We start from the raw sequence: 21345 nt of genomic DNA, 5'->3' as shown, positions 1-21345 counted from the left end.
AAATACTGAAAAAATATTAATTTTGTTGGTGCTCAAAAAAAAAAAAAAACCAACCTGGGTTTGTGTAGCATTAGCCAATTTCCATTGTATACTCTCACCACAGGCAATTTCAAGCTAGTAATGTGACATTACTAAACATGGGGTTGGGAAGAGATGCACACAATCAGCTATTGTGCTGTGAACTGTTGCAATTAACTTTAGCAATCTCTGGAGAGATCTCGAAATCATCATGTTGAGCAAAAGAAGTGAGAATATACACTGTATTATCTCATCTAGATGAAATTCAAGATATCATATTGCATATAGCAGGTGTGTTCCTTTTGATTGCTGAGTAGTATTTCTTTGTATGAACATACCACCATATGTTCATCCATTCACACCTGTTGATGAACATTTGTCTTGTTTTCAGTTTCTAGCTATTTTAAATAAAGTTACTATGAACATTCTTGCACAAAAAAAATGCTATGAAATTCTTGTTACAACTTCTTTTATGGACATATATTTTCATTTATCTTGGATAAATACTTAGGAGTGGAATTCTTGGGCCATAGGTACATATGCATTTCATGTAACAAAAAACTTGAGATCATGGAGGCATAAAGTATCCAAACTGATAAAAACAAATGTGAAACCAAGGATGTCCAATGTCCTCTCTTTAACCTAGTCTCAATGCTACTGGTACACACCCTACCTGAGTTTAGAAGAGAGAAAGTCATGATAGTTTGTTCATTCAATTATTAGTTCACTAAAAAATATTATTGAACATCTAGTATGTGCCAGGCACTGCGGTGTGCACAGGGAATACAATGGTAAATAGCTCATGGTCCCTGACCTTAAAGAACTTACAGTCCAGTGAGTATCAAGTCTCTTTCGACCTCTGGGTTTCTACCACATATTTCATCTGTATAAGGAACGATTATAAAGTTATAATTGGTTAATGGGACAGAGGGTTTCATGAAGAGTGACCCTTGACCACAAAATTCAGCCAGGTTTGGGAACTGTCAAGAATGTTGACTTGGACTTGCCTAAGGTAACTTTTACATTGTATTATTATACAACCAGCAAACAGAAGTGTGCCTGAAGTTTGGTGGTCTCAGCAGTCTTGGCAGAGAGAAGACCCCAGTCAAAGTAGCCTACAGCTGTGGGTTCTTTGCCCCAATTTATGATGGCATTGAAGGATGACCTCAAGAAAAGAGTTATGGCTCCGCTCTTTCCCATATAAAGCCAAGTCTCACTGTGCCATAGTTACCTACTTCTGTGGTTTATTTCTAATTTTGTCACTGAGCCTACTGAAAGTTTCCTTGCAGGAGACCCCATATGCCATTGTTGAGTTTGCCAACACAAAGAAAGTATTTGTTCCTTCTAACACTCATCTCTTATTGGAGAGAGTATGATGGGTGTTATATCCTCCTGCTGGGCAGAGGCAAGTAAGTGGTGAGAAAATATCCCCCAAATATTCGTGATGCTGCTGCAAAATTATCATCTCCATTTTGAAGATGAGGACAGTGAGGCTGAGACTTATCTGTGCTATACAACTTGAACCTGGATCTATGTGGTTACAAGGTTGGACACCTTCCTGACTCCTTGTTGGGTAACATATTGAGAGCTAAGGAGATAGGGAGCTTTGTGTCTTCTCGGAAGCCCAATGGCTAAAAGTTAACTGTTTGTCCCTTTGGAATTCCAGTAATACTAGGCTAAAGTGACCAGAAGTGGAGTTAGCCCTCAGAAGTTTTTGCCCCATTAAAGGTCATTTACTAAAGGCTTGTCTATGTTTTTCTTATTTTAGTTCTGCCCACAAAATGGACAAAGCCTACTTGCCTATTTGCCTACTTAACAAAGTTGCTGAGGGCTGTCCCTTGTTACCGTCAGTACAAATCCTAACTGGTGCCGATACCAAGGTGTAAATGGTTCTTTGTTACAAATTAGTCATAAATGGTTATGCATGGTTATCACGTTGCCTGGGTTTTCGTCTGGAGGAAGCTCTGTGTGGGCCTCTGTGTTTGAAGAGAGACTTGGGTAGCTTTTACTTGGATAGTGCATGGAGGAAGGTGCCTTGGTAGGAAAACTCTGCTCTGAGGCATAGCTCTCTGTGCCAGAATTTCCTGCTAATGTATTGTTGGGAAAAAAAGCTGTGTGGTTTCTTCCCCCCCCCCCCCTTAAGCAAAGCTTTATCTGTAATCACAAACCAGTTGGAGGAAAAGGAAAAAACCGTGTAGAATTGCATTCAAACACCAGCAGTTATTTTGAAGCCAAATGATTGACTGAACTTAGCATTTTTCCGCAGCAACAAGTTCTAGTGTGAAAATAAAACCTCAGAGAAGAGCAGCAAGTTCAAGCAGCACAAAGCAAAGCAGAGAAGCGTACTTTTATTTGGTGAGTTTTAACTGCTCAGCTCAGGCGTTCTGGGACAGACCTTTTGAGTCTGTATCTTATTTTACATTTACCAAAACACAGATGTGAGGCATTTTGGAGTTAAAATATGAACTATGTTAATCTGCATGCTTAGCCACTGCTGGAAGGTGGCTTTTTCTTGCTCTTTAATCTTTTCCGGGTAGAGTCCAAGAAAATACAAGGGGACGGATTCACCACGTTTATTCCCATTGCACAGAAAGCACCTTGCTTGTTTACTTAGTAGGTCTGCAGCAATTCCATGTTTTCTTATCTCATTTCTTCCTTGGTAATTAGCATATTTTTTTTTTTTTTCCTTAGAGGAGCATATGGCATCCTTACTTGTAAACAAACCCAGCGAACCTCCACGAACCGCTTTCCGTGTTGTGGAGGTCTGAACGGAGCTGTAATTTTGTTGAGTCGTAATCATGGAAGCACAATGCAGTCCCAGAGATCACAGAATTGAACACGTAGGCATAATAGCGAAGTCATAAGGAACTGGAATAACTGGGTTTTGTGTTGCCAGATGATTCAGAGTACGCACAATGTGTAAGATGAAAAAATGAAATGAGGAGACCTGATGGCAGCAGTCTCAGCCTTCCGACAAAGCCAGGAAACATGAAAACGCTACAATTAAGAGCTGCTGTGTTTGAACTACAAATCTGGGTTCAGTGACTCTCCAAGGAAGCTGAAGTTGTTTTTTAAGCGAAACAGATTTTTAGCTAGTGAGATTCCTATTGTCTGAGTTAAGAGACAAGACTACACACGATTTTTAACTACCTGCTTTGTCATAACTCAGTAGGAAAGGGGTGGCTATATATGGTTACTTTTTCTAGTCTTGTGTCTGAAATTTGGCTTGACATTCACTGTCTTCAACATGCTCATCACAATTGCAACACACAAACGACATTTACCTACTTCATAAATGTGTAGGTGTAAATGCTGTCATTCTAAGTTAAAACAACAACTACAATACTGAAAAATTCTGGTCTTTAGTAGGAAAGGCCAGTTGTTCAGAAATCGTGGTGAATATATATAATATTTTCATAACTATAAATATATAATATTTATAAATTAGCCATGAGAAAAATCCTAACAGGATATTCAAATATATAATTTTTGGGGGGCAGGGGTCCTGTGACACTCAAGGAGAAAGCATAGCGCTAGGCCAAGTGAAGAGGTTGAGCAGATGCTTATCTTTTTGCAACGGAATCATTCTAGCACTTTGAAGCTGCGTTCTTATGGTACCCTAGATAAGATATATAAGACAGAGAGAAAATGTGAATTGTCCTTGTCAAAGAATAGAGGGAGGACAGGATGTGATGTTCAGGAGGGTCCAGAGATCCTCCCTTACCCTCCTCTCTTGGCCAACCAGCCCTTGAAGCTGCCATGTGCTAGGCTTTTCGAAACCCTTCACAGAAATAACAGAGCCCAGAGGATTCACATTAATTTACAGCCATACATCTTAACTGATTTAGCATCTTAGGGGGAGAGGTAATTCTAGGCCCTTTCAGGACTTCTGCGCTAAGTGGTTTTAGAGTAGGCTGAGAAAAACAAACAAACAAACAAACAAAAAACAAGAGACGTTATGAGGTGTGTTAAAATTCCTGGGGGTAACATCAGACCCCCCAAGTAGGGAAGTGAGGATTCAGGTTGGGATATGACAAACACCGCAGCTGGTACCCCACAAAGAAAAGTCCAAAGTAGTTGGGTCTCCGGTGTGGGCAGGCTGTGGGAAATTTACTTCATTGATTGTACCCATAATTTCTGGCTCTCTATTACTCAAATAAGCACAGTAAGCCCAAATGTATATAATAATTCCCTGAGACAAATCTTGTATTGGAGGTCTTAGCCTTGGGTACATACTGGATTCAGCTGGGGAGCCCAACAAAAATACCGATATTTCCGTCATACTTTCAAAAATGCTGATTTAATTGGTTAGGGGTTTTGGAAATACTTTTCTAGGCCCGAGATGGAGCAGCTTTTGCCCAGGGTGCTTTGTGAGGAAAATAAAAGATAGATAAATTTCAAGTCCCTGTAAATGAGTTGCTTGGCCAGTAACAGAATATCCAGTCAGCTAATTCCCCAATGCCAAGCCAATCCTGGACCTTCTCATTCCAAACGAGGTTGACTGCCCCCAGCCAATCTGAGAGTTTTACATTTTCCTCTTTCTGTTTATTATTCTTTATCCTAAAAAATACTTCCTGCCTTCTGCTCTATCTTTCACCTCTCTAAAAGGGGATGGTCAGCTTCATGAAGTATTAGATAAAGTTTGTATTAATTAAATATATGCATGAATATATGTATAATGTGTGTATTTTATATTTAAGTGAGAACCACTGCCTATAACCTTCATTGAGTCTGTTTAGGTAAAAATATTGAAATTCATCTTCTCTGAGAAGGTAAAAAAAAAAAATCACATTTAATTTTGCACTAGTATTTCAGGGTTCGATGGCTATCAAGGTTTAAGACTGAGCAATGCACATCTGAGACTTATTTAACAACTGGGGTCAGATTCCCTTTAAGATCCATTCTGGGCAGCCTCAGCATAATGGACTTTGCTGCCCTTTACCCCAAACTCTTGCTGTAATCCTATGTTCGCTCTTAGCCATTATAAGACACTTGGTGATTGCATATCTGTTTGCTTATTATGAATAAGTTGTGGGCAAATCAGAGGTTTTTTGAGGCCGAAGATAGCCATAGTACCCTATTATCTATAATTTGGTACTTCTGAATCATTTGGGGTTTTTTGGGGGGGGGTTGTTAATACTTTGCTTCTCCTTTTCTAGATAAATAATATCTTGCTAAAAATCTGTCAACCAAGCATAGCTGAGCTATTTTGTTCAACAGAAACAATGACTCTTAGGATTTAGATATGGATAAACTAAAAGCTTGGAAAATCTGGAAAGAAGAGAAACGGCCGGAAAACACTTCTGGTTGCCCCTAGGTAATGGTGACACAAAGGGGAAGAAGTAAAGTTAAGGTACTTTTGGTTATATTATCAAATCCTCTTTAATGTTTATAGACATTGTTGTGTGATAATTTTTAAGGGATTTTGTTATGGTTTTATATCATTTGCCCTCATTCCAGGCTAGTTTAAATGGCCTTAGGACTCTTCCTGCCAGTAGAGGCCCAGCCTCCTCAAGGCTGTGATTATGAATTCCCTCCTAGGATTATTTACATTAGTTGCAGATGTAAGGAGTAAAGCTAATATTAGGTGGAATAAATGAGGTTGGGGTGGAGATTTTGGGGTCTATCCATATCCCCAAGGTGGCTGACCAGACCATTACTTCTAAGTTTGGCCCTGTCTACGCTTCAGAATCTGTTTGCAGAGGAAGGGTACTAGTTTGTCAAAGAAAGAAAAATTTACTTAAAGAAGACTATCATGTCATGTTCTTAAAACAGATTCTATAACAATATTTACTGACACCATTAGACTGTTTGCAAAAGTCTTGTTTTACCTATAAAAAATGTGTTGTTATTATTCTCCTTAGTGAAAGGAACTATGGAGAAGACTAAAACTTTAGTCTTTAGTACAGTCTTGTCATTAGGACAGAGAAAACCAAGGCTGGAGGAAGTTAGATTGCCAGACTCGACACTGAGTTTAGTTGGTAAAAGAGCTTAGACTAGAGCCTGTCTCTTCAGCCCCAAATTTATGGCTCTTTCTTCCTCCCAGGTGGTTGTACCTTCAGAATGAAATGAAGAACCTCATTTGTCAACCTCAGAGTACAGGAAAGTGGATTAGGAAGTATGAAAACATTAAAGAAGGCGTGTTCTAATGGTATTTATTAGAGAAGTAAACCACATGTCATTTACTCTGAACTAGATGGTATGTAAATTAGTGGTGAGAGTATAGATTTGTATAGACTTCATGATAATAAGCATTTGGCAATACGCACCAAAACTTTTAAAAGGGTCACCTCCTTTGACCCAGTAATTCAACTTTTGAGGATTTTCCTAGTAATCAAAGTCACAAAGACTTATAGTCATGGATATTCACCCAACATTTATTTATATTATAGAAAAAAAAGGAAATTACCTGTCCACAGAAACAGGATTGCTTGGTAAAATACAATTTTTCATTATATAATATGATGCAATAAAAGTCAGCCATTAAAAAAATCATGCTCTTGAAGTATTCTTAAAGATATGGTAAGATGATCATGATAAATGGTAAATAAAAATCAGGCTTCCAAAATATTTTGTAATATATAATCCTGATTTTTAAGAAAACAAGACATCTATATCTTACACAGACACAAAAAAGATGATAAAGAGCAAAATGTTAACCATTGTTATCTCTGGGTGATATCATTATGATTCAGTTTTACTTTTTTTTTTATACATTTCTGTATTTTCCAAATTTCTACCAGGAACCTATATAACATGCATTACGCAAGATTATACAAAACAAAAATATTACTGAAAATAGAATTTGGATGAATCTTAAAAAGGATTTACATCCATGTTTTTTAGACAGAAGACCATTTGTTTCTGGGGAATAAGACCTAGACTTCCTGCTCTCCAGAGACACTTGGGAAGAGGGACAAGAGGCCTTGTTATAAAGGACAGACCTGCCAGGAATACTCTAAGCCCAAAATAAGTGAGGCTGTCTGGGCTCAGTGTGGAAGAGTGAACATTTTAAAAGTGCGTAGGGGTAGGAACATCTGAACCTAAGACAGAAAGCAAAGTTGAAAAAGCATTAAGTTTAGATGCTAAGCATTATTTCTAAGCTACTAGCCCTGGTGTCTAAGGCTACACATTTCTGAAGTTTACAGAGAGCCTTTAAATGTCAGCATCATTTTTAGCCCAGAGCTCTTTTCTTACACAACATCTAAAAATATCTATTAGTTTAAATTGTCAGCATGCAAAACATTTGCTATGACTTTTCTCATCATATCACTCAAATCATGTCAGAGCTAGAAATAAAAGAAAATGCCTGGATAATCTGGCAATTACTAGCAGTATTTGATGAGATTTTTCATTGGGGATATTTAATAGCAATTCAATAATGTTGTTTACAGTCAAAGGACGTCTAACCAAATAGGACTATCTACTGTACATTTCTATCTACTGTCCCATAAGCAGTTCAAACTCATAATGACTGAAAATAAACTCATAATCTCTCCCCACACTTGTTTTACCCCCTTGGGTTCCCTATTTCTGTCAATAGTACCAGCATTCATTTAGTTGCCTAGACCATAAACTCAAATCACCCTCTAATTTCCAGATTTCTGGGCTGGATAACTGCAAAAACATCTAAATGATCTCTAAATCTAGGCTTGACCCTTCCCAATCCATTCTCTACTCTGCAGACGGACTAATTGCTCTAAAAAGGAAACTGGATTATATTATTTCTTGATTATAACTCTTTACTGGATTCCTCATTTCTTCAGGATCAAATGTCAGCTTCTTAGCATGGCCTTCAAGGTCCTACATGATCTCTATTCTGTTTACATCTTTAGCCTTTACACTTCTTGGCTCCCCAGATATGCCAAACTCTTGATTGCCATGGACTGCCTCCTTCTCAAATTTCAGGACCTAGCTTGGATGTTGCCTTCTTTGGTACTCAAGGCTGGTTAAGTGTCCCACCCAAGTAGCTTCCTGGGCTCCATGATGTAGTTGTCTCTTCACTTCTGTGTCTTCTCTGTTAAAACTGCAAGTTCCTAGAGGAGAGAGGGAAGGTCCTGTCCACTGTTATAACTTCAGCATCTATCACAGTGTCTTTAGTAACTATCTTTAGTTAAAAAGGAATCCTCCCTCTTCTCATGCCATTTTCAGCAATGAAGGATTGGAGAAGAGATTGCCTAACCAACATTCATACTACACACCCCACCCTCATCCCCCCCACCCCCCGCCAATCTTCCTTTTCCACAGAAGAACCTAGATTGTGTTTACATATCTGTCTTCCAAGGATGTCAGGGGGAAGCTTACCCCGGCCATATTGTCTATGATAACTATGTTAATCTCCTTCCTCTTGCATTGGGTTCATACTAGCCACATGATTCCATTCTGGCCAACGAGGTTTGAGTGGTCTGACAAGGTCTGACTAGGGCTTCTGTGAAAGCTTTCTAATAAAGAGGAATAGGAAGAGGTGGTCCATGTTACTCCTCTTGACGTTTTTATGACTAAAGCCACTGCAGCCCTCTGGTTCCCATGAACAGCCATGAACCAGCCTGGAAACTGAGGTGGTGACAATGGCTGAGTGGGGAAGTGGAGTGGGCATGAACACTTTTGACATAACTGAGCCACTGATCAGACCACTTCGAGCCCGCCCAAGGTCCACACTTCCATAGGGTCATAAATCTCCTTATTGTTCAATTAATTTTGAGTTAGTGATCTCTCTTATTTACAGACAAATATATATAAAAGTGATTCAAAAACAAATTGTAAGTAGGCCTTGTTCTACTGAGAATTATTATCCTGGTATAAAAAAAATGGGCTTTTTTCTCCTGAGAAGTGTAAAACTGGACTTACTATAATTGTGTAACAGATTTGGAACACCAAATTAATATCTCCTTACATTGACATATATATTATTTATATGTCTTTATTGGGTTGTTAGGTGGTTCATGCAGTGACCAAAGGAAAATATGACACTTGATTTTTTGGAATTGGAAACAACAGAGAAATCAGACTTTGCATTTTAAGTGGTTGAAGTCAGTATCAACAGAGTTGAATAACCCATAACTTACCTATTGAAATAAAATAAACCAGCTTTTAAAATATTTTATGTATCCAATTCTTTAACTGAGATAGAGGTAGATATAAAGTCTCTTAGATGCCAACAATTACAGGAAAATTAGGAAGTACAAACAAATGTAAAAAAGAAAATAAAAAGTCACATATAAATCTAGTATACACAGATAACTAATTTTAATACTTTGATTTATTTCCTTTAAATCTTTTAAAAAATGAATATACATAATATAAATGAATCTATTATCTTATTTATACACACATATAAAACATGTATAAATGTATGTACATAACCTTGAATCATGTGTTTCTCACTTTATATTTTTTCATGAACATTTCTCCATGCAGTTATTTATTTGTCAAACCTGGGAACAAAGCTTGGATTATGTCCTTAGGGTAAAATTTAACTTATACTGGTCTGTCTTTGGGCCATCTCTTCTGTTTCTCTGATTTCTCCTTTTTTTAAAAAAGATTTTGTTTATTTGCTTGAGAGGGAGAGAGAGAGAGCAGGAGAGAGTACAAACACGGAGAGGGGCAGGGGGAGAGGGAGAAGCAGGCTCCACACTGAGCAGGGAGTTTAATGTGGGGTTTGATCTCAGGACCCTAGGGTCATGACCCATGCTGAAGGCAGATGATCAACTGACTGAGCCACCCAGGTGCCCCTTCTCTACCTATTCTTACATTAGTCCATATCACATTTAAAAAATTGTTATGGTTTATAATATATGTCCGTTTCTAGTAGAGTGAATTACCTAAGACAAATCTTCCTTTAAATATATCTCTTATCCTCATGTTTTTCTTCTAGATCATTTCTTTAAAAACTGGCCAAACCTGGGTGGCTCAGTGGGCTAAGCGTCTGTCTTCGGCTCAGGTCATGATCCCAAGTCCTGAAATTGAGCTCTGAGTCAGCTCCCGGCTCAACTGGGAGGGAGCCTGCTTCTCCCTCTCTTGCTCCTCCTGCCTGTGCTCTGTATCTCTGTCAAATGAATGTATAAAATATTTATAAATAAATAATTAAATTAAATAAAAATTGGCTTAATTTCCAAAAATCTAATTAAATTTCGATGACATTGTTTTATGCTTATGTATTGACTAATAATTAGCATCTGTACAATATTAAATCTCCTTAAATATTCTTATGTCATTTCCTCTCCATTTATTGAGGTTTCTTTTATATCTGTCAGAAATATTTGAGGGTTTTTTTTTCCTGCTTATTACTTTTTAAAGCATTTTCCTCTGCTTTTCTTTAAAAACATTTTTTTTGTTGCTATTGAGCTGTGTGGAAAAAGTTCTTAAAAATATGTTACTGAAAGCTTAGTTTTTTTATTGCCAGGCTACTTCTCTTGGGATGTTCGCTTTAGCATTTTCTGTTAACAAAATATAATTTCCACTAGGTATGAGGCAGGGATAGTAGCATGCGCTGATCCTCAATTCTGTCACTAATGTAACAATTTATACAAAATGAATCTCTTCTTATCCCATTTTGTGAATCTGATACATATTTAATATGCCTTGAACATATGCCATTTAAAAATTTTGATCATTGCTTTTAAAAAATTAAAGCTATACTCTAAAAGAGGTAAGGTATGAAACAAAATTTTTTTCTTCTTTATATATAAAGCAATACAAGACAAATTGTATTTGATTTTAGAGACTTGATGGCTCACATAATTATGTAGAACTAATTAATTCAAAATCTGTTTATCAACAGTAGTCTGTAGCTACAGCATTTTCTCCCAGAGGCATTAACAAAGGCTTATCACCTGCTTTCTTGTTGCAGTTTGTCTCAAAGGCAAATCAATACGAAAAATATAAAAATGCTATTCCCAGAACTAACACTTCCAACAATTTACAAGAACTTTTAGTATCTGATACCAATTAGTTTTCTTAGCTTAAATTAAAACAGTTTTATTTAGCCATGAAATGTGTGAAAATAATAAGGATTTTAAAGGCATAATAAAGTTTTCCCCAGGAATTTTTGAAAAATTTAATAAATACGCACATATACACACACTACGTATATTTATTTATTTTACTTATATTATGTAAAATTTTTAAATATTATATTTTTTAGGATACATAACGGTAACAGATGGTTGAGGACAAAAGGATGTAAAAGAAAGTTATTTTATGCTTTATAGATTAAAAAATATAGGTTCTTCGCACATGGCTACATACAGTTCATGCATATGGAAATAAAAGTAACTATCATGAACATCATGGGCAATATTTTCCTTTGTATAAGATCAGCAAAACAGCAGAAAGGAGTTGTCAATAAGGCTATGTGTCTGATTTTTGATAGAGTTTTTTTTTTTTAATTGAACTGTAATTGGGGTGCCTGGGTGGGGCCCCAGTCAGTTGAGATTCCAATTCTTGGTTTCTGCTCAAGTCATGCAGATGTCAGGGTCCTGGGATCAAGCCCTGCAGTAGGCTGTGTACTCAGTGTAGAGTCTGCTGGAGACTCTGTCTCCCTCCCCCTCTGCCCCTTCCCGACCTCAAATCAATCAATCAATCAATCAATCAAATCTTTAATTGAAGTATAATTGACATACAATATCCTGTTAGTTTCAGGTGTACATCTGAGTGATTTGATATTTTTATACAGGATGACATGATCCCCACAATCCCATATACATCTAGTTACCATCTGTCATATCCAAAATTATTACAATATTATTAACTGTATTTCCTATGCTGTACGTTACATCCCCATGACTTATTTATTTTTTTAACTGGAAGTTTGTACCTCCTAATCCCCTTCACCTATTTTGTCCCATTCCCCAATATCTGGCCTCCCTCTTGTAACCAATAGTTTGTTTCTTGTATCTAGGAGTCTGTTTTGTTTTGTTTGTTAATTTATTTTGTTTTTTACATTTCACATATAAGTGATATCATATGGCATTTGTCTCTCTGTCTGACTTATTTCATCCAGCATAATATCCTCTAAGTCCATCCTTGTTGCCACAAATTGCAAGACTTCATTTTTTAATGGCTGAATAATATTTCATTATACATATATATGTACACAACATATACATATATGTGTATACACACACACATATAATACACACACACACACACCCCACATCTTTATCCACTTATCTATCAATGGACACTTTGGTTGCTTCCATATCTGGGCTATTGTAAATAATGCTGCAATGGACAGAGGGGTGCATATATCCTTTTGAATTGTTTTGTTTTCTTTGGATAAATACCCAGAAGTGGAATTGCTAGATCATATGATAATTGTCTTTTTAATTTTTTGAGGAGCTTCTTGAGAGGGTTTTTTGATCAATTAGATTCCCCCAAACTTTATTTCAATTACTACGTTTCTGGATGTTTGCTTGTTAGAATACCAGAGAGAAACTTGTTTTGGATTAGTGAGCCTATATATATATATATATATATATATATATATATATACTTTTTTTTTTAAAGAAAAAGGAATTTCAGGAATTGAAATTATTTTCTTCCCCTATTTTTTAAAAGGTGCATCTGTCTCTTGAAAAATGAAAGCTGTTTCCTATAAAGTAAGTGAACTTTTAAGTAATGGAAGTTTGTTTTTGGAACTGGCTTTGCAGGCTCAAGGAAAGGTTCATATAGGGTTCTGGCTCCTTAGCCTCAGGGTGCCTGAGCATTTGACCTTGGTCTTATCTTTCCTGCGATACAACTCAGGGGATAGGAGTTTCCCTATGCCAGATCCAAAATAAACGAGAATCCCATAACATGCCCAAACCAAGTATGGGCACTTCATGGTTGAGAGAATGGACATGAATCCTGAAGCCCTGAGGGGACTGCAGGAGTGGGTATAAAAGCTAAAGGAACCCCAGAGCTGATGGCTTCCTTGAATTGAAAGGAGCTGTGTCCATTCAACATCATTTGTTGTCATGCACTGGGACATTGGGGGCTGTGGCTGGGAATTATGAGCCCTCTATTGTATGAAATGTTTCTTGTATTTGTTTACTTGTTATTCGTATACTGTGTTCCAACTTGTTTTGACTCTTTCTTAAAACAAAGTAAATTTGGACATGGATGAAGTCCTTTGTGCCTCATGGGTTTGATTATTAGTCTGAACCCAAGTCCAACAAAGTGAGTGTTGCAAAGGCAAATTTTGGTATGGAGAAGTTACTCTCTGTATTCTGCTTAGATCTTTCTATTCCCAATCTCTAAATCCCAAGGTATCTACAAAGATGAAAACCTACTTAATTAATGAGTAGGCAAATTCTCATTATGATTTAACATATATGTCTCTCCCAGCATTAGCTCAGCATCTCAAACACCAAATTATCAATGATTCCAGTGATTTTCCAAGATGGTAGAAGTTAAGAAACAAAGAGGCTACACAGCAACCCCTCCCCCCACAACAGGCAATAAAAATTCTACGATAAAACAGCACTCAAATACTAGTCCCTGATTCAGTTTCTCCAGATCTCACACTACAATGTCCATGAAACATTGACAAAAGACAAAAATCTCACATTACCTGATGTTAAAAACTAAAACTGACAGATAATCTATTGCTAAAACCTGTGAACAATTTACCCATTACCACAAGCCAAATAAAAGTAGATTGAGCAAGACAATTTGTGACCTAACCAATTTTTGCCTTCTGAAATAGAATAGGCCAGTTAAGCTGAAAGGAGGTAAAAAGCCCTGTATTTATCCATGGACCCTGGAAAAATTGACCCCCGGGGGGCGAGGATGGCATAGGAAATACATACGTTTTGAGACATTCTGTTTTCCTTTATTCTCGCTATTCATAAACATCTCATCGGAAATGAGATTGTGGTATGTCATTGCATCTGGGAACATTTGGTCCCCACAAATAAAGCACTGTTGTTGAGTATAGTACTTAAGAGCCAGACAGACTTGCCACTTACCAGTTGGGTGCCTCTGGGTATGTTATTTAATGTCTCCTTTCTCAATTTCCTCATCTGGGATTGCTGTAAATGTTAAATGGGATAATAAATAGAGAGCTCAATCCACAGGGCCTGGTACGATGCTTTTTTCAATAAAAGGTAGATATTTTAATTTTGACAAATAAGAGCAGAAAAATAAGAAAGTTCTAACAGTTCTAGTGGTGTGTGTGTTGTAGATTTATCTGTATGTCATTCAGTGTATCAGAGAATCTAGCCATGGGATGAGAGTGGGTTCACCTTCGGCCTTACACAGGATAGGATCTGTCAGATATGGGCCATGGCCAGGGCTCTGCCATCAGCCAGAGCTGCATAGGCAATAAGGGATCACGCTGACGGCTAAGATAGGATTTTGCAAGCCACACACTCTGTCTTTTGGTAGAAACAAAAACTAACAGGGGCTAGGGGTCTATGAAAAAAATACTGCAAGAACAACATGGTTTGGAATCCTAAGTAGCATGCAGGAAGATGTGGCCTCCGTGGAAGAGCCGAAAGCTAATAATTAGTCAGTCCCTCAGTCACTAAAGACATCAGTACCACATTCATGCTCTTTGTCTCTGTCTTACTCTCTGCCATCATTCTCAGTCCTAGTCCTGGGTTGAATTATGTCCTCTTCCCATTTTTTTTCCCCAAAGATTTTATTTATTTATTTGACAGAGAGAGGTACAGTGAGAGCAGGAACAAAAGCAGGGGGAGTGGGAGAGGGAGAAGCAGGTCTCCCGTCAAGCTGAGAGACTGATATGGGGCTTCATCCCAGGACCCTGGGATCACGACCTGAGCCAAAGGAAGACGCTCAAGGACTGAGCCATCCAGAAGCCCTCCTCCCCAAATTCTTATGTTGAAGTCCAAACCCCTGGAATCTCAGAATACCACTGTTTTTTTTTTTTTCTAAGATTTTATTTATTTATTTGACAGATAGAGATCACAGGTAGGCAGAGAGAGAGAGGAGGAAGCAGGCTCCCTGCTGAGCAGAGAGCCCAACGTGGGGCTGGATCCCAGGACCCTGGAAGCTGAAGGCAGAGGCTTTAACCCACTGAGCCACCTATGCACCCCAATACCACTGTTTTTAAGTAGTATTTCAGGTAAAATGAAATCATTGAGCTGCGCCCTAGTCCAATATGACTGGTATCCTTCCAAGAAGAGAAGAGGACGTAGAGGCCTAGAAGAAAGACCATAGGAAAGCTCCGGAGGAAGCCAGCCACGTATATGTTGAGGAAAGAGGCCTCAGAATAAATCAACCCTGACGACACCGTGATCTCAGATTGGTAGCCTCCAGATCTACGAGGAAGTGAATTTCTGTTGTTTAAGCTACCCCATCTGTAGTGTTTTGTTGCGGCAGCAGCCCTAGAAAACTTGGACGCCAACTGAGAGCCCGCATTCTCAGTTGAATTCCTCCTCTCCAGGGACCTTCACTTTCATTGCTCTTCAACGCTCCCTCTCAGTCCTCTGGGGGCACCCGATGTTGTCACAGTGCAGAACTGCTCAGACGGAGGTGGAGTCAAATCTGTACTGTTTACTCCTCTCGGGCCGGCAACCTTCACGGGAGTCTGCTGCCACCCCCGCTGCTTTTTAATCTCATTTATCCCGAAATCAACCCCACGTCCTCCCTTCCAGCTCCTTTGTCTTCTTCCCCGGGGCTTAATCCAGTTCTGATCCATCAGTTCGTCCCGTCTTGTCCGTGTCCTTAAACTTCTGTGTTTCTTTCCAGGGCATCGGTCTGCACCCCCCGCCCCCCCCGCCCCCCCCACCTCCAGGGCTGTCTTCCCCGGGCCGGAGCAGCGTTTCTGAGCGCGGCGGAAGGAAACCGCACAACCACATCACGTCTGCGGAGCCCCAGCAGAGTCATCTAGGCCCTCAGCATTGCCCATCACCTCTCCCTTCTCCACATCCAGCGACTCCAACTTCCTCTATTCTCTTTTTCAAAACCCAGACCTGACTTCTCCCCCCTCACTATGGGCAAATGACTCTACTTCCTATTTTGTGGGGAAAATTGAGGTCACCAGAGAGAAATGTCCCCACAGTCCGGCAACAACCTTGCAAACTTCTCTGCCTTCTTGCGGCTGTTCCCAAATCCGCCGTATTGCAGATGCTGATGGACTCATCGGCCTTCTTCAAGCTAATCCTTTAACAGCCGCTTGGAGATCGCGTTCTCCGAAGTCTTGCTCTTTTCACCCTTCTTTATTCCTTTTTTCGTGTAACCTTTCTGGCTCCCCTCACTCCGCTGAGGTGTTCTTTCTGCTGGTCACTAAGCAGTCTCAAGATATCTCCATAGCCCCAGGCACAGCTGGGGGTGTGCCTCACGCCTCAGGGGGCTTGTTGGGGGGTGGGGAGGGTTGGGCCGAGTACCACGGAGAGGGAAAATGTCCAGGCACAAATTTCCAGTGACCCAACTACTTCTATTGATCTGACGTTTCACTCATGAGTGAAAGAAATGAAAAGATTTTTCTCCGGGGTTGGGAGGCTCAGAAAATACACTGCACGTAAGAATAATAATAACAAATAATGGTGACGATATCTTTTTAGCAAACAGCATTTACTTTGTATAGGACGTTGTTTTAAGTGCCTCGTATTTTAACTCATCTAATACTCAATAAACTTTGGAAGAAGGTACTATTTTTATGTCTATTGGAAAGCTCAGAAAATTAACCATATCTAACACCACGACCACCAAAACCAATTATTTGCATGGCACTTACTATTATGAGTTCTTTACACTGATAACTTATTTATTCCTTTTTTTCCCCCTAAGCTTTTATTTTATTTATTTGAAAGAGAGCACGGTACAGAGAGATGCTAGAGTGCCCAAGCTTGAGCAGGAGGGAGGGGCAGAGAGAGGGGGAGAAGCAGAGCCCTGCACTGAGCAGGGAGCCTCACAATTTGGGACTGGATCCCAGGATCTTGGGATTATGATCTGAGCCAAAGGCAGACGATTAACCAACTGAGCCACCCAGGTGCCCCTCACTTATTCTTTATACTAAATCTGTGAGATCTGTACTGTGACCACCTTTGCCTTTCAAGTGTGGCGACCACGGCCATGCGGTTGCTACGTGGAGGTAGGATTTGACCCCAAGCACTTTCAACACTCTCTACATGCTCCTCTACACGTACTTTTGTGAAAATTATTTTAAGTGATCAAAAGCAAATAAAAATTAAGATCTGAGGAGAGAGGAAGTCATGAAATAAAAGGATTATGACTAACTTCTGTGAGTGAAGGTTCTGGAGGTAGGTTTCCTTATTCTAAGTACCAGCTCCCCCTTACCAGCTTTGTGATGGGAAGCTGATTACTTAACCATTGTGTGTCTCAATTTTCTCATTTATAAGAGGGAGAATAATGAGATTATTTACCTCATTGGTTGTTGTCAGGATTAAATATGATCATGTATGTAAAACGCTTATAGCAATGTTTGGGAGTGTATGTGCTAAATTGTAGTAGTACTATTTTATTTTTCTTATGTATCCTCAAGCTTGAATAATTAATGAGGAACAGGTAAAGTGAAAAGGGGGTCTGACAAATAGCTCCCAAAGAATTTACAGAAGTGGCTTAAACCCTTTTGGACTGCGAAGGATCTTCAGCAGCACATCTCTTAGCCCAGGCAAAAGAAGCCTCTGACCAGGTCCCACACTTAGAGGTCCCTTGTCTTACACATAAAATAAAGTCATCAAAGAACACATGGCTCCTTCTATCACTTGGTGGTTCATTCTTATGACTGACACCATTCAATTTCAGAGACGTGTTTCTCTAAAATCTGCTTGATGTCCTCAAAACACGTCAACTGTTCAAATGTCATGAAGGGGTGTGGATTGACTCACTATTCATATTGGAGATCCTGCACCAGTTAGAGCCCAGGAAGTAACTTAGGGAATGAAAACTCTCAGATAAGAGAAAAACATAACTGGATTGACTGGTCAAATTCTTCCTTTTAATTAGCATGAACGAAATAGTTTCTCAGATGATGAAATGTCCCAATGGTACCAAGTGTCTATATCCTTGCTTCACTTCTTGTTGCAGTGTATAGTTCTGCAAGTACTCCTGAATTAGCATGATATTTGAAAGAGCTGCATGAGGGCTGCAGAAAATCTGCAATATTAAATAATTTATATTACTCAGATTTGCATGTATATAAGTATTAACTTAAAGTGCATGAAGCATGGGGCACCTGGGTGGCTCAGTGGGTTAAAGCCTCTGCCTGCAGCTCAGGTCATGATCCCAGGGTCCTGGGTCAAGTGCTGCATTGGGCTCTCTGCTCGGCAGGGAGCCTGCTTTCTCCCCTCTCTCTCTGCCTGCCTCTCTGCCTACTTGTGATCTCTGTCAAATAAATAAATAAAATCTTTTAAAAAAAATGCAAGAAGCATGTAAAGAATACTGATTCTTTACATTACTGAATGGATCTACTTACTGCTTTGAGAGAAGAGAAAATTTGTGATGTACATGATAGCTACGCATACAGTGAAAATAAAAACATTTTGTAATATTTTTATAATAATAGTTTACCTTATATGACTCTATCACAATGTTTGAGCAAAGGTGTATATCTTGTTCATTTCTAAATCTATTGCATTAGTAATTCAAAAATTTCTGTTGTGATTATCTCAGCAGAGTAAAGGTTTTTCAAACTGGAACCAAGAGGAATCTCCTTCAAAACAACAGTGACTCGGGACAGATGATCTAATTTGACATTACTGTCAATAAAGCATAAATAATGTGAAAATCTTGATTAAAACAACAATATTTAGTGATTATATTGAAATTAAAGCAAGAAAAATTTTATAAAACACATATATGATAATTTGTGAATTGTATGTTTTTATTTTATTTCTCACTCAAACATCACTGACGTATCAACAGCATTCATGATAAAAACTAAATTCTGGGGTGCTTGGGTGGTGCAGTCATTAAGCATCAGACTCTTGGTTTTGGTCAGGTGGTGATCTCAGGGTCATGAGATCAAGCCCTGTGTCGGGTTTGCATTCAACAAAGAGTCTGCTTAAGTTTCTCTCTCCCTCCACCCCATGTACCCTCTCTTTCTTTCTAAAACAAATAAATAAATCTTAAAAAAATTAAATTCAGTTGTTTTTGATATTATGCCAGATCTAAGTTATAAAAAGTCATAGTTTACCATACACTTTAAACATTTTTGGTCATTACGGAGATGTATTTGTTAAGGTAGGGGAATAGACTATTTTAGCTTGCTTTCTACTTCTAAAATAATTTGATGTATAGTATGTGGGCTCCCATTTGTACTGTTGCCATGGGTCCTACAGTTGTTGGGGGGGTAAGTCTGGGGTCATGGTTTGAAATTATGAGTTCCAGGAATTCAATGTGCATTTTCATAAGAATGAAAGCTCATTGTATATCAAAACAAAACATCTTTACTTATTCAATACATTTGCTTATTCATTTAACAAACATTAAACTCCATGCCAAAGATAAAGGTAATCATTAATTTGTGGGGAAAACTGACACCTGGCAGTGCAGTGAAAGGGATGTGCACAGGTACCACTTCTTCCAGGAAGCTTTCCCTGACCAGAGGCTGAAATTTTGTCTGGGCTTTTTCTTTGCATTGTCCCTATTTCCCCAAGCAGAATAGGACAGTGAGAGAATTCCTTGGAGTTGGTCAGAAAATCTAGTTTTGAATCTTGACCCTGTCACTTGTTGCCTATAGAATCTTGGACAAGTTAATCCCTTAGACTCTCTGAGCTTCAATTTCCATGTCAATAATGTGGAAGGAAGAGACCTTGTCCTGGGAAATGCGGTATTGTTGTCGCATGGATATATACACACAAAGGGAAGACATGTGCTAGCTAAAGAGAGTCTGAGAAAGGTCATATAGAAGAAAATACTCTTCAGGTCATTAAAGTGCTCTACAAATGTGGGATGGTGATCTTCTTAGAGTTGAGTTCTGTTTTTTCCAAGCCTTTCTTTGTTTATTAACGACTTACTCCAGGACTGCGTGACATCTTCTCCTCCCCTGGGTCAATGCAGCCAACTAAAGAATTTAGAATATGCCATGACGTTACACCAGCTTTTCCCATGAATAGGTAATTTTTGACATAGCACTTTAATAAGATATATTGTTGGGTTAATTGTCCAGATACCCACTTTTTTCTTCTTTCATGGAGAATTCCCTATCAAACTATGGGAGGGAAGGCAAAAGAGAGAAAAAAAAGGAACACCGAGTTTCATTTCCTCGGTTTCCTAATGGGATAATTCTAACACCTTCCAGGGGTGTAGTCAAATTTGCATTTAGAAAAGGGCCTTCATGAGCAAGTAAAAAAATGTTTTATCAAAGAAAACAGAAGAAAAAAATCAAATTTGCCATTTGATAACTCAACCTGATCACTACCTTGCAAACCCAATGACTGCTACTGCTCTGAATCACTTAGGCGGCTCTATCTCCCATTGTTTATCAGTAAGGAGAGGCTGGAGTGTATTGTGAGAACAAATAACCCCAGTGAGTGGTTTAAATTAACAAAGGTTTATTTCTCGCTCATCTCGTGTATTTCCTTCTCCAGTACCCAGGTGACAGAGCTTCTGTTATTTGGAAAGGTTGCTGACCTCCATGGCCAAGGGAAAAAGAGTTCTCTGTAGGGTCTCACATTGGCCTAGAGTAAGTGAACGCTCTGGCCTGGAGGGTCACATAGCAGCTCTTCTCCTATCACAACGGCTAACGATGGTTACATAGCCCCACCCACTACAGGAGCTGGCAAATACAATTCCATCTTGGACCGGAAAGGGGTGAATCAGAAATATTTGGGGAGCAGTGCCGATGACTGGTGTGGCACAGCGACTTCCATGAGATGCTGATGTGAACCTTTAAAGGCAATCAGGCACTGATCCAGAAGGCTATAGGTGTCTGACTGCGTGTGATGGCTGCTCTCAGGCTATCTGCCTTCGCTCACCCTCCTCAACCTCCCTTGCTAAAGCCTCCCATTCCTTCATCACAACTTACTACTGCTTGAGCCAGCTCCAAATAATTTCGTACTCTCTTTTAAAATGCAAATAAACAGTAAGTATACTGTAATTTTAGTGTGTTCATCTGGTGGTTTTAGAGAGCTGGTTGCTTCGGGGTTCTTGAGGGTGGAAGCTTTGTTTTTTGAAAGACTAACACTTCTCTCCATGATGGGAAAAGGACGTGGGAAAGTAAGTCATCTATTTCACTATAAGTGCCCAGAGTGGATCCTGACCACTGTGCCGGGATTTGTAAGGCTGAGGACCCCGTATGGCTTTGGAACTGCAAGCCCAGGACAGTCATGGGACTCATGGTTGCCCTTTGAGCAAATAGGTCTCAGGAATCCCAGTTTGGGGATGTTTCCAGCCCAAAATGACAAGGTGCATGCTGAA

The 21345-nt window shown here is 39.1% G+C and overlaps 1 long non-coding RNA gene across 1 annotated transcript; it reads left to right on the top strand.

Moving 5' to 3' along the window:
* The first annotated feature begins 2287 nt into the window (after positions 1-2287).
* LOC116596863 lies at positions 2288-9099 on the top strand. The gene is made up of 4 exons (XR_004288340.1): positions 2288-2373; positions 5239-5371; positions 6065-6217; positions 8954-9099. It is a non-coding gene; the product is annotated as an uncharacterized LOC116596863 (long non-coding RNA).
* The last annotated feature ends 12246 nt before the right edge of the window (positions 9100-21345 follow it).

Source organism: Mustela erminea, chromosome 8 (genome assembly GCF_009829155.1).
Source record: "Mustela erminea isolate mMusErm1 chromosome 8, mMusErm1.Pri, whole genome shotgun sequence".
Classification (NCBI taxonomy): Eukaryota; Metazoa; Chordata; class Mammalia; order Carnivora; family Mustelidae; genus Mustela; species Mustela erminea.
This window is presented reverse-complemented; position numbering and strand designations above follow the sequence as displayed.